At 36.2% G+C, this 13,765-nt stretch overlaps 1 protein-coding gene across 3 annotated transcripts in view; it reads left to right on the forward strand.

The window, feature by feature from the left end:
- Nucleotides 1-13,765, forward strand: part of LOC132916378 (acetylcholine receptor subunit alpha-like) — a 104,826-nt gene that overhangs the window by 12,761 nt on the left and 78,300 nt on the right. For all 3 annotated transcript variants that reach the window (XM_060976332.1, XM_060976314.1, XM_060976303.1), the window contains exon 2: nt 10,803-10,855. The gene's annotated coding sequence lies outside the window, so the exon portion shown is untranslated. The remainder of the gene's footprint in view (nt 1-10,802; nt 10,856-13,765) is intronic.

Consider the following 13,765-nt stretch of genomic DNA (forward strand, 5'->3'; position numbering starts at 1 on the left):
CAAACCTGAACCTATGTATATTGGTCTTAAATTTTCCTGCATTTTATTTACGAGTTCACCGCTTTTTTTCTTTATTCTTGAAACTATATCAACATTTGCTGTGTTTTATTATTATTTCTTTTCTTAGATTAAAATTCTTTAGAAACATGTATCAAACCATTTTATTATAATCACATCATTCAATTATTGCTGATTGGATCGTTAAGTTTGGCTCTTCTACGTTTCATTACTCTTCCATTTTTATTACCTTCACTATCTGTTTTCTTTCGATTATCCTCTTTCTCATCCTTTCAAGAACAGAAATTTTCGTTCTGAACAATTATTAATTCTCAAATTACAATCAAGCTCGCTACCACTGTACGCGCGATTATCATCCCCATTGTCCAAATCTATTTAAAATTAAATCGCAAAAAAATGTTATTATCTTTCAATACCATTGCCTCGCGATGTTACTATACTTTTTTTCCCTACTTTTCTGAATACCAGTAAAATATCGCAATAATAAAGCTTTGCTAGACGATACTAATCTAAATTCTAAGACCTCGATGTAGAATCATATTTCATTTGGAATAATGTCGCTACACCCTGTTCAAATTGATCCACGAATCTGCATAAATCTGATTGGACAGTTTGCAAGGCTGGAGCCAATTCCACGGTTTAGTCCAACAGAGGAAGCGGATCCTGACCGTTGCAGGCGCAGGTGAATTGCAATATTCACTCGATGGGAGAAGGGCGGAGGAAGGATACTTCGATGATATCAGAGACTCGAGGGTTGAACAACATTTTACAAGTTTAATGGCGAGAAATTAGATTGCGGCGAAGTTGAGGCTAACTCTTTTTAACATTCCCTAACTTCTTTTTTCTCGTGCTCCTTCTTGACTCTTCTTTCTCTTCTTCCTCCTTTCTCCCTTGTCTTCAGCAATCTCTATCGCTTCTTCATTTTTTACCACATCTTTCGCGCTCGTGCTCGAAGAAGAAGCGGCAAGTTTTGGAGAAACGTCCTGACAAGAATAATTGCGAAGGCCTCGCCGTAGACTGGAATCCCTCGTCGCGCAGTTTCATCCTGAATTCTATGAGTTCTCGCATGTCTGAAACTCGCCGGAAAACCGAGTTACAACGGTTTAATTAAATTATGCTACAATTTCTTTTTCTGCGAACAGTTTCTCCGTTTTCCTCGCTGACCGTGCAACGTATTTTATAATGAGCTGCATTCCACACAGAGTTTTGTTTCCTTCGCGGTAGATGGTCCATTCGTTTGTGTTTCGAATCGCTTCAGCTCGCAGGGACAACGTTCCATTTGATACCGTTAATTCACTGTAATCGAATTTTAAGAATTTGTAGCGCTACGCCCTTAGAACATTCGTTTATAAATAAGAAATCATGCGTTTACTCTTGAATTTAACCACTTCTATTTCGAGAGGTTTAATTTTTATTTCCCTGTTTTGTAACATAGAATTTAAAAATACGTTTCTTGTTCTTTGAAGCATTACAAGTACAGAATAACTTTCAAATTGTTATCCCGTGGAATAATTACGCAAACTAAATCAAGTGGACTTTATTATAAAAATCTTTTACGTTATTACTATTGCGTTATCTGTTAGGAAAATCTATTTGTGACACGATATATCATAGAAATAGGTTTTACGATAAAGGTATATTTTCGCTTATCTTTCGTTCATTGGTGAAAAGAAATTTCATAATTATTTCATAATAGTATGATAATATTATAGAATATATAATAATTTTGTCGATACTAGAATTATAATAAATAGAATAAGTGTCGTTTGGACGGACGTTCGACCCGATACATTGTGGTGCGGATCCAGTAGTTTTGACCGGTTGTGGTCAGGCATCACCTGCAACGTGACAGCCAGTAGTCTGCATGCAGTTGTGGTCAGTCGCTTAATTCTACGTTACTTTTTAGATAGCTAAAATATGATTTTCCTATTAGAATTAATGTAAATTAATTCCAAAGAGAGCAATACATACATCGCCTTATTTTCGAAAAAGAATGTTGTCCCGTACTATTTTTAGTTCGATTTAGAGACAATATAGAGATGTAAAAGTTGTCCAGGTACGTACTTACACTTGGATATTTATTAATCTTTTGAAAAAGTATTAATACATTTACGAAATATGAGTTTCACGCACGATGCGTCCTCGTCAATTTTCCATTAATGCCATTGAATAATTTAAGGGTCAGCGCTTTGGAATCAATTATTACGATGCATTTATATGTTATAATACTAAGTTAATACAGATAACGTACAGAGAATTGGACTAATAATTGCTATTGCAAAAATTAATGAAATTGGCAGATATACGACAATCCCAATATCACAGAAAATCCGTACAACGATAAAAATACAACGAAAGGAAATAACCGAGATTTCTACAAGCAAAATTCTTCACTCTTTAAACAACCATCTTTTACATTCGCGATTCCATTGAATTGCCAACAATTACATATTGTCACTCAAATTTTTACCCTTACTCTCTGTTCTATGATCCACCAAAGTTCATAAAATCCATCCTCGCTGTGCTACATGTTAAATCAAATTCTCTCATAAGCACGAGGTAAAGGACGAAATAGAATAAACGCTATCGCGATCAAATTTCAATTTTCCATCCGCGCCGTATACACGAGCCATGCATAAAACATCGAATCCCCTTCCATGAGAACGCTCTTCTAACAACCGTCGTCTACTTCACGCGAGCCTCGTCGTTCGTCAAGGATAGAACGTCCAAAGGCTTCAACCGCGACGATTCGAGCGTCGGATTCTCGTCGAGTTTACTGAAACCACCATCGTGTAGAGAAAAGGAAAGAGAACCGACGTTCATTCGAGAGCCTCTGGCTGCACGCCGCTTTCCCTTCCGCTATTAATTGCCAGCAACGCATCCAAGACGAGTGACGACGGCTCGTTGACTCGTTCCTTAAAACTGGGGAGAGTCGCGCTTTTCTCCTCGTGGCATCAACAAGTTTGGTTAATTATGAGGCGGCAGGGAGAGCTTCTACCTCGGGGAAGAAGCACGAGCGCGTTTGTTGACTCTTGAACGGTCAGACATTTTAACGAGTCGCGATAGAACATTGTGAGTGCTCTTTAGTTCGACGGAAAAGAATTTAGTTTGAAAAAAATGGGACTGTGAGCGTGCAGTAGAACGATCTGTAGGGAAGTGTAGCAGAGTGAAATGATTTCGAGAAAAGTATGGTCGAAATGGGAGGACATAAATCCTGGAAATGTACATCAACGTGTTGAGTGAATCATGGTGCAGCAGGGTGAGTTTCCATTGTAATATTTTTGCAGAAAGGGGAACGAAGGAAAAGAAGTAGCGTGACTGCTTCCCTACGATTAACAAAAGGAAATTAGTATGATTTCGAAGAAAATATCATCGAAACAACAAAAGAAAAAAGAGATGATTTCGAAGAAAATTAATTGGAGAGAAATGAATATTTGAAGGGTCGGAGGAACTTGGCGAAAAATAAGTATTTATTATATTTGTAAAGGCAGTGAAAATAACGTTTGACGTGCAGAGTTTCCACATAGTCTATCCACTTGATTCCTGGCGTTATCGTTTTAATTGCAAATTAGAGATTGTGAAAGAGAGTTTTTTTCTACTCGCAAACGATCATTGGCTGTGTGTCTCGACGAGTCGTCTCTTCGATGGTGAGCCTGTTTCCGAGTGCTCTAGTTAGTTTCACTCGGGAGAGAAATTCGGAACGACAGTTCGGATAGAAGTTTTCACTATGCAAAGTATCGAATATTTTATTAGAGTGTCCGGAGTGTCGCGTTTCCTCCACGTATTTCACGTTCGTTCGCCTAATGTCTTCGATGCTCGCTAGATTTTCTAGGAGAATGGGGCCTTTATTGATCGGACATATCAAGAAAGACTATGAAAACAGGAACAACTGGAATACATGTATCGTTACTTCAATTCTGCAATAAAGTTTCTCTTCGTGAAAATGTACGCCTTCGTCCAGAAGTATATGGACAGCTGCTTATTTTTGCCAGTACATACATATGTATAGATTAGTTATAAAATTACACATAGAAAATCACAAAGTACCATAAAATGATAGAACACGATAAAAGTTAATTTTAACAGTTAATATGCAATAACAATATTGGCATACATAAGCGTAAAGCAGTTGTATCTTGAAGCAGCTTTTTCATTTAAGAAGTTTATCATATTTAGATCATATGGTTGTGAAGCTATGGATAACGTAAAAATGATCTTCCAGATTGATCGAAAGACGACTGTAATTGATTCCAACAACATCTAAACTCTTTGATATTTTTGCAAATCATGTATTTCATTTTGATGTAATACCATATACTGCTGATTGATAGTTTGCTATTAATTGAGATATCCTTAGTAACACTTAGGTGCTAATAAAAATATCTACATACTTATGGCAAGCAGTGTATATCCTTGTGTGATGGAAAATGGATAAATAGATAAAATAATATAACAAAAAAAATGAAATATGTTGATAGTTTATCAAACAGCTCGAATTATATACATACAACGAGATGAAGAAATAGATTCTCATTTACATTAATGTGCCACGCGATTCAGCCTAAACTCCAACGAATCTGGCTTACGTTTTACCAGTTTTCGTTATTGCAAACCTTCAACAGCTTCATTTTTACCAAACTCAGCGAGTTCTCATTTTTCCCGTGGAACACCGCATTTGGCCGTTCGTCCTAGAGGATTAAAATAGTTTTTTTTAAACACGAAATATTCATCTGTTTTAAGCCATACAGACCTCTGCCGTTTCGCTGCATACTAATGTTTCCGCTACGTTTAGTTTCAAAGAATATTAAATAAATAAAATGCAAAAAATGCACAGAAATGAGAAAATTTCGCAAGAGACAAAAACACAGAAAGCTTATGGCTACTTTGTCACGTAACGAGAAAGATCTTTATATCAGACGTATCCTTTTCTCCCGGCCAGTTACTCTACTTGTTTTATTTACTCGCGTTCAATAACGTCGAGTCGTTCTCGAAACGCGAAATGTCGGACATTTGCAGCCGTTCGAAATGCAAATGTTTCACGAACGTTTCATACCTACACTCGTTGTTCTATTTAACATTCTTCGTGGTGGAATATTTTTACTTCTTCCTCCTGGCGAACGAGAACACTTTAATTTCAGCAAAGAGAGGTCTCCTCCTCTTACCGTGTCTTGCGTTCTTGTTTATTTTTAAACCGATCGTTCTGGCTCGTTTTTTCTTTCGTTTCTTTTACGTTTACGTTCAGTCTTATGTTCCCTTCTGATGATATTAATCGAAGCGGTAAGAGCAAAAGGAGCAGCGATAGCAGCAAACCGTTTCAACGCGTGCATAATCACGTGTAAAGCAAAGCAACTGCTGGCTTCTCTGAAAAGGCATTAAAATCCTCCTCGTTCAGTCAACAGAATCAGCAGAGAGGCTCCGTCGCGAGCAAATATATTGTAAAACCGTTACCTCGATCGCTTGCCTCTTAATACCTGAGAGCAGCCATTAGTCGACGCCCTATTCTTCGTTGAATCAATGTAAAGTGTTCACTGATGAGAAACGTTGAATATACATACACTGTTTTCTTTTTCAAGGTGTGTATAAGTTTTTCGATTCAATTTAACGAGAATGGTTACTCTATAAATGGCCTACATTATTTCATTGAAAGATTTAAGTTTCTCATACGTCACTGGAATACCTTAGCAAATAGACGTTAAAAGTATTTTAAGTACAAGATACACATTCTTCGTTCATCTCTTGAAATATATGATTTTATTCTAAAGAAACAAACTTTGATATACGGTAGTTCCTAAAAGAATGTTCGACACGTGTTTTCTTTTATCAGTGTCCATATCGAAGAGATGAGAATTCTCCTTAAAATTGCTCTCACAGTGGACGTCTTTATAGACTATTTGAGGAATTATTATGACTAGAGGAAATGGTCGATAGTGTAAATGGAGGAATTTTATATTTTTGGATAACAAATTTAGAGAAACCTATCTTTTTATATCAAATATTAACAAAATACTTCTTTCTCTCTAAGTTCCTCCACTTTTGAAACAACTGTTCGGTAGAACTTCCATCTCGTCGCATATCAATCTATCAATCTATTCAACAAATCTTTCTATTTCTCGAAGCATTAGGTCGCCGTGGCTTGTACAAACATCTCTAAGCTTATAGACGGACCAAATATGTATATATATTTCTATCGTTATTGAGCGTTATAAAATTCTCTACCGGGAAGATTTATCGGAACGACATAGCGACTCTCGCGAGAATTTAGAACAGTTGCTCAGAAGTGTCGAATTTCAGCGTCTAATTCGTCATCGATCTTTTGGGATGTAGACTCTAGATTTTAGAACGAAGGATGATAGGGAGACGGAAACTACAACTTCGAGAAAGTTGGAGTATTGTGTCGATCCAGTTGGACTTTGACCTCGAAATAACGTCGTTCTGGAGATTAAGGAGACGAGATTCAAAGCGTATTGACCGCCTTCGACCTCAAAGCGCCAAAGGGACCTCGAATTATTGAAGCACAATTTTTATGCTGCCCTTTACTTGGTCCTTTGGCGAACGATTGAAAGAGGTAGAATCGCGAATCCCTCTGAAGGATTATGCGGCTCTTGAAGACAAAATTTTTGTCCTGTTGAAAGCGATCGATATTTAGTGTAGCAACGAACTTTAAAAGTTGTGGTTACGGTTTTCAGACTTTTTTTTTATAAAGTTTCATAACCAGCGGGATATTTGTCGAAGTGGTTTTTTTTGACGTCTTTGTCAGTTGGACGGTGTGTCTTTTTAGGTTTTTTAATTGGAGGAAGAAGCTCTTTTTAGTGCGAGTTTTATATTCTTTAATTGGAAGACCCTTTTTTCGAGCTCTTTTTTAAAGATTTTCTTTTAATTGAGAAGAGCTTTTTTACAGTGATATTTTAGGCTTCTTTAAGCGAAAAGGGGTGAAAATTCCTTTTTTGGAAGTTGCATACTGTTTTAGTTGGCACTGTCTTAATAAATTTAACGAGTAGGGATTGATATGTTACTAAATGTCGCAGGTGCTCGAGGATACCAAGTATATAACGATACTTGCTACTGAAATTACAAATACGTAAGTATGGTGATAATGGTTGCCAGGGATGATAGAATCATTACTAAAGACGATTAAATTCATTACTCTGTCACAGTAAATTAGTCAACTTTTACTTGAATATTCTACTAAATATTCTATCATATATTTTACCATATTTACAAATCATCTTCACTGTAATCAAGATTTTACACGATATAATGAATATAATAAGATTTCTCATAAATATAAATACAATAAATATATAATAATGACCTAAATGAAAGAAAAGTAATGTTATGACATATCTTAAAAAATATCAACATAAAATTCCGTCATAGAATACACATAGAGTGAACCACAATTCTTCATATTTCTTACCCTTCAGATATAACAATTCTATATTTCCAACAAGATTCATATTCTACGTATAGGAATAGAAAAAAAGGATCAACCTCTACGCATTAACATTCACATAAAACCTGTGGTGCCGTATCTTCTTTATGATGGAATCCCCATATTCAAGGGCGAGTGTCTGGCATCTGGTAAAGAATGTTGGGGCCTCGGCCCTTTCTAAAAGCACATTTTCGAGGGAGATGTAAAAGAAAATGAAAAATATCGATCGGTGGCCGAGGGTACGCGTTATCCACAACGCAGTATGGCACACGGTGTACCGAGGCGAGTAGAATTGCGCATGCATGTTCTTGAATATAAACTCAGTATCGAGAGTATCGAGAGTGGTTCGATTTGATTCGTAGTATCCTTTTCTCTATTTCTCTCTCTCTTTCTCTTTCTCTTTCTCCCTCTCTTTTGTTCGTGGAATAAATATAGGCTCACTTCCCATATGGGGGATGAGGATGTGTCGCGTGTCGGATTCGAAGCATACGGATTTTAGAATGCTTTAGGGGACCAGGGGAGTTTTAGAGGACCGGAATTTGTAATATTTTGTAGCATTTGCCAAAGCGGTGGAAAATATTTTCATTAAAATACCTTCGCCCTTCTATTTTTTTTTATTGGTAGGAGGGAAAAGAAGAGAGGAAGGGAGAACAAAAGGAGAAGAAAAAAAGGTAGAGGACAGAAAGCAAAAGGAGAATAGATAGTGATGCAGGAGAAATGAAGGGAAAAGAGCTTATTGCAGCGGGTGAACTACAATGACCAATATTTGTCTAACATAGAAATTTTTATTAGTCTTACAAATCTTCGTTCTCTAATATTTTATTGTCAATCCGTCTTGTCATATAACACGATCAAGACTGTTAAAGACACAGATGTACAAATTTGTAGTCGAAATCGTAAGAAGGTCTAGAGCGATGGAATAAGTAAAGTGTTTAAAATATCTATAAAAGGCTAGTTAAATAGATTTTATATCGCGATAACCTTTATCCTTTCGTTAAAATAGAACACGAATTAATTTATCATAATTGCTTTATTGAATCACGCAGAGATAAGAAATTTTAGAACAGTAGAATAAATAAACCATATTTAAAACATTCGTAGAAGTTGATCCGGTCAGTTTTACGTAGACACGACAACCCTTGTCATTTTTTTGAAACGAAACAGCAATGCATTTATTCATCGCATATTTTTATCGAATCACGAATTCGTAACTTTCTGCTCTTTTAAAAATACAAAATGAAATTGTTTAGAATTCCCTCGCGATAGAAATTAAACTTTAACATCCATCAGTAGCTTAGCCGGTGTTATTTGCTGCAGAAAAAAATAAATATCGCTCGATTCGATCCTCGGGAATACTCATGAAACTTTCATACCCTTTTTCGACTGATAAATATGTAGCTGGGCAAGAGAAACGGCGTCCACGCGCTCGTGCCCGGATACATTATTAAAGTATCGAGTGAACCTGCAAATACGCGAGACGCGTCGATATCCTGTTTCATTTTTAATTACTTCCGCCTACGTTTATACGCGCGGCTCAAAATCATTCGAAAGGTAAATGAATTTGTCGGTCGAGGCTAATTCGATTATCCCCCACGGTTTCGTAGCACGAAACGAGATCGATTCTTAGTTAAATGTCGATCGTCGTGCTGTGAAAAAACGATCCTGGATAAACAGGATCATTTTTATCCAGGAAATTAATATCGTTCAGATACTCCGAAGCGTACATCGAGGAGCTTTAGCGTGGTAAAATCACAGTAGAAGAAATAACAGAGTAATTTTTTAACTTTTATTTTAATCCTCGATAATTCGTTAGAACATTTATCAATTTATAAAAACGTGTTTCTTTATTAGCTGAAAGTTCAACGAACCAATACCGGATGTATCACTGCTAAAATGTCTGTTATCGAGAAAGAACAGGTTTCGCGAACTATACGATATGCGATACTAAAATATTTTATATTTTTGCCGACTAAAAGACACAATATCAAGAGCAAATATTTCACTACGATTCATATCACATACACCTTACACAATGTAGAGACGGGTACCGTACGAGGATTATTTGTCAACTTTGTAGGCAATAAAAAGCAGATCGTTGGTGAATGTGCGAATTCACGAATAAGAAGAAACATGGAGAAAAATTGAAGAACCTAATGTCCATATTCAATGTCTAATAACTATTATCTCTAATTTATTACAATCCGGTATATATAAATCGCCTGTACGTGGTAATTTACCATTTCCGTCATCGTAGAATCTGCTTCTTTTTGCTCGGTTTCGGAAATTCCTCGATTGAAACCTCTCGAACTGAGCATCTGTTTCTTTCGATGGAAGAATGGCGACAAAGCCGAGTAAGAATGGTCCGCCGTCATGATTTATGTCTGCTCGTCGACGAAGGGGCAACGGGAACATAGACCGTGCAACGACGATGTTCATGTCGTGTTACGATCGCAATTTCACCGGCCATTAACCCCTCACCTCCCTCCCTTGTGTAATGCATCCTTCGTGATATACTAGTGGTTTATTAAGGATGATAGAGAAATACGTACGGCTGGTAAAGAAACTTTTAGCCGGAGTAATCTTTCCCGTCGTTATGGATTTCCTTGGAAGTTTTCATTTTCGCCGACACTTTTAGCCCGCAATCCCGTGAATTCGTGGACATGAAACCGCGATTCCTCTTCGAGAACCGCGCGTTGATGGTGCGCGTAACGCAGCACACGTCGGAATGAATGTAGCACGCGGTCGATTATGGTGAAAATTTCAGAATCTGAGTACGCTGATCGTGATAGAACCGATTAAGGTAGAATGTAATAGAATAGAATCGCGTTAAGATTAGAAATTGGCAAAGTGATAGATGAGTGTGATGGAATTGCGAAACGAAAATGAATAGGATGGGCTTGAAATAAAATGGAACTAAAAAGATGATCGAATAGAATGGGAAGTAAAATGGAATTAAAGAGATTTGTGATTTACTGATTCTTATGAGAATGAAGAAAGAGTAAAATGACGAAACGTATTATTTAAGAAATTTTCTTAACACGTTGAATGCCATTACAGTCTTATGTGTTTTATCCTAGTGATCACAATATACCATACCATAACGTTTAATTTTTGTTTGGTTTTATGTTGTAATAAAAAATGATTACCAAAGGGATTCACATGGATATAAAAATTTTCCCAAGTTTGCACTTTTTTATTAGAGATCCATCTTTCATTTTACTTATATTTTTAGAGATCATTCTTTAATTTTCTATACTTCTGTAGTAATTCTATCATTAAATACGTGGCTCAGAATTTTGATATTAAACGATGCTATTTGTCTCCATAAATGTTTATCGTTTTTCTGTTATAGGTAGCCGTCCAATAGCGGTGCTTTCAAGCGTTCACACGTCGACACAGCCTACGGTAAGAATGCCAACCTTTCGTGATACAGTTATTTAGAAGATCCCTTTATGCGTAAAGCATAATCGTAAAGTTTGTCTGATAGTAATAAAAGTGACTTCATATACATCGCCTCGGTTATTCTACGCGAACAGCTACATTTATGGTTGAATCGTGTCAAAAAGTTTGAACACACATTTGTTGCGTGTTCGTGATTCGAATACGCAAACTTTAGAATCTTGATCTTTTTTCTATTGCCGTGAGTAATTTATCAAATAATTTTTCACTTATCGTTCGTTATTATATTTTTATTCTAAAGACTTATTTTATTGTCTCTTTTCTATTAGTGTCTTTGAAATAAAACAAGTAGCTTCGGTTTTAAAATTAAATAAAGGACAGGAGTCACTGTTATTCGAAAATAAACTATCTTAGAATTTAAGAAATTATTCGAATAATTAGTCTAAATAATTTTATATTATATTTTATATATTTATATTCTATGTTCTATATTCTAAGACTAAGATGTTTTCCTAGCCTTACAATATGTCTTAATATATGTCTTAAACTTCCAAAAGCTATAAAAAAATCATCGTCAATGTACGACGACTTGTCGTCTGAACTCCATACAAAACTAAGTTTTCGAACATTAAAAGTTTCTTTGTTTATCGGAAGAAGGTTGGATCGTAAAAATGTGAAAACCGTAGCAGAGTTAAGTAACCAGCAGAAAACTTTTAGAGTACCTAACAAACCTTCTAAATATCTAGAAAAATTATCTAATACAAAGTTACCTAACTATCGAGTCCAAAAATTGCTTAGTCCTTTGACCATAATAAGAAGATGAAAATCGCGAAAATCGCTTGTACCTATCGATATTCGTTGCTTCAAAAATAAGTAAATTCATAAATTCAGCTGATAGAGCTCGAAACGGAATTGCTAATCGTCTACAAAGGTAGTAGGAGTCGAGGAATCGGTCTTAACGCGAGTAACTCGTTTCGTAGGTGAACCTATCCGAATAAGGGTGGATGCTCGACAGGGGGAAAGGAAATTGCTCGAACAAATTGAAAAGCGTGGACGCCTCCATTAGACCGAACGAGCCGGGCTCGATTTTACGGACCCTCAGAATTATACTTTCAAAGTGCTTTAGAAGGCAGATCGCTGCTTCACCTCGAAACTTCAATTTGCTCCCTTTCGATCCTCAATCAGCGTAAGATTCACCTTTTCGACACCTTTTTTATGATAGTTTTATTTGACCGCCGAGTAGAAGGTTGCCCTACTTCCAAAATCGTCTCGTAAATGTAGCTGTCTTGTAGTTCTTCGGCTTTCGATCGTGTTTTTCACAGTATGATACATTGCGCTTTTGTTCCGACGTTTCGCGAATATTAGGTACTCCTTTCATACAAATAAATTTCATAGTGATGCAATAACAGTAAGTACTGAAACACGTATCTATGTTGTAATCATTTTGTTATAATCAAAAGTATTACAACGAGTATAAATTTACAAGAAATTGAAATGTACAAAAAAGGGTCGCTGTCTTTTCTATTAGTGTCTTTGAAATAAAACAAGTAGCTTCGGTTTTAAAATTAAATAAAGGACAGGAGTCACTGTTATTCGAAAATAAACTATCTTAGAATTTAAGAAATTATTCGAATAATTAGTCTAAATAATTTTATATTATATTTTATATATTTATATTCTATATTCTATGTTCTATATTCTAAGACTAAGATGTTTTCCTAGCCTTACAATATGTCTTAATATATGTCTTAAACTTCCAAAAGCTATAAAAAAATCATCGTCAATGTACGACGACTTGTCGTCTGAACTCCATACAAAACTAAGTTTTCGAACATTAAAAGTTTCTTTGTTCAATGCGCCTATTAGAAGGGTCAGGTATCTTCATATTCGCATCTCTACCGTACACTTTTCGTTTCGAACTTCAATTTTCCCTTTTCGACGATATTTCATCCAAATTGGAAATTCATGGCGAAGTCGCGAAGAAACGAGCTCAGCTCGACGAACAAGCGCGTTTTATTAAATTACCGATCGGTTGGTTAATGATCGTGAGCTTTTTGCGGTCAGACCAGTGTCCAAGAAAACCAGACGCGCCCGTCTTTGTATTAGAACATGTGTGCTCATGTGTGTGTCTAATGTGTGTCGTATGGTTGTGTGTAGCGGAGACGTTAGCAAACAACCGTGGGTTCAACATCGATTACCACTTTACGCAGCGACTGGACTACGTTGATGATGCTTATTCGTTTGGTACACAAGCTGTGGTTAAACGAGACACAAGTACGGCTGGCGGAAAGTGGATTGGTCAACACGGAAGCAGCGCCTCTTTGTTTTTTGTACTTCCGATGGCGAGTTGCTTGGTCGTTGGAATGACTCCGAGTTACCGGGTTTGAGGGTGAAAATGCACACAGCTTTCAGAATATGAGAGAATTTTAGTTTGGAAAAGATCGTGTGTTTTTTTCTTTTCGCTGTAATGATTTAGACATACGTTTGGTAGATTTGATCTTTCAACTTTTTAGATAATTATAGAGGGTTGTTAGATTCGGAGACCTTAATTTCTCAATGGTTCGATTTTTGTAGGGTTGCTACGCTTGGAAGTTTAAATTTTTTTAATTTTTTAGTGAGTTGTCAATGATGATATATTGTTAGATAATGGTCCTGTAGGTAATTAATCATCTGTCAATCTTTAATGTTGATAATTGCTGAATCATTTTGCCCAAAATTATGTTACATTACTGTAACATTATCGCATCGTCAATTAAATGAAATATGACATTAAGCATAACAGCACTGAATATTAATCCAAACTAGTCCTACGATAAATCAATCGAAACGTGAATAGAATTCTTTGCACATTCCCTGAGGCCTTTCGTATTCTGTGGTATAAACACGATATGCCCGCAACCATAGCCTTTTAACTTT

The sequence above is a fragment of the Bombus pascuorum genome, chromosome 1 (genome assembly GCF_905332965.1).
Source record: "Bombus pascuorum chromosome 1, iyBomPasc1.1, whole genome shotgun sequence".
Lineage (NCBI taxonomy): Eukaryota > Metazoa > Arthropoda > Insecta > Hymenoptera > Apidae > Bombus > Bombus pascuorum.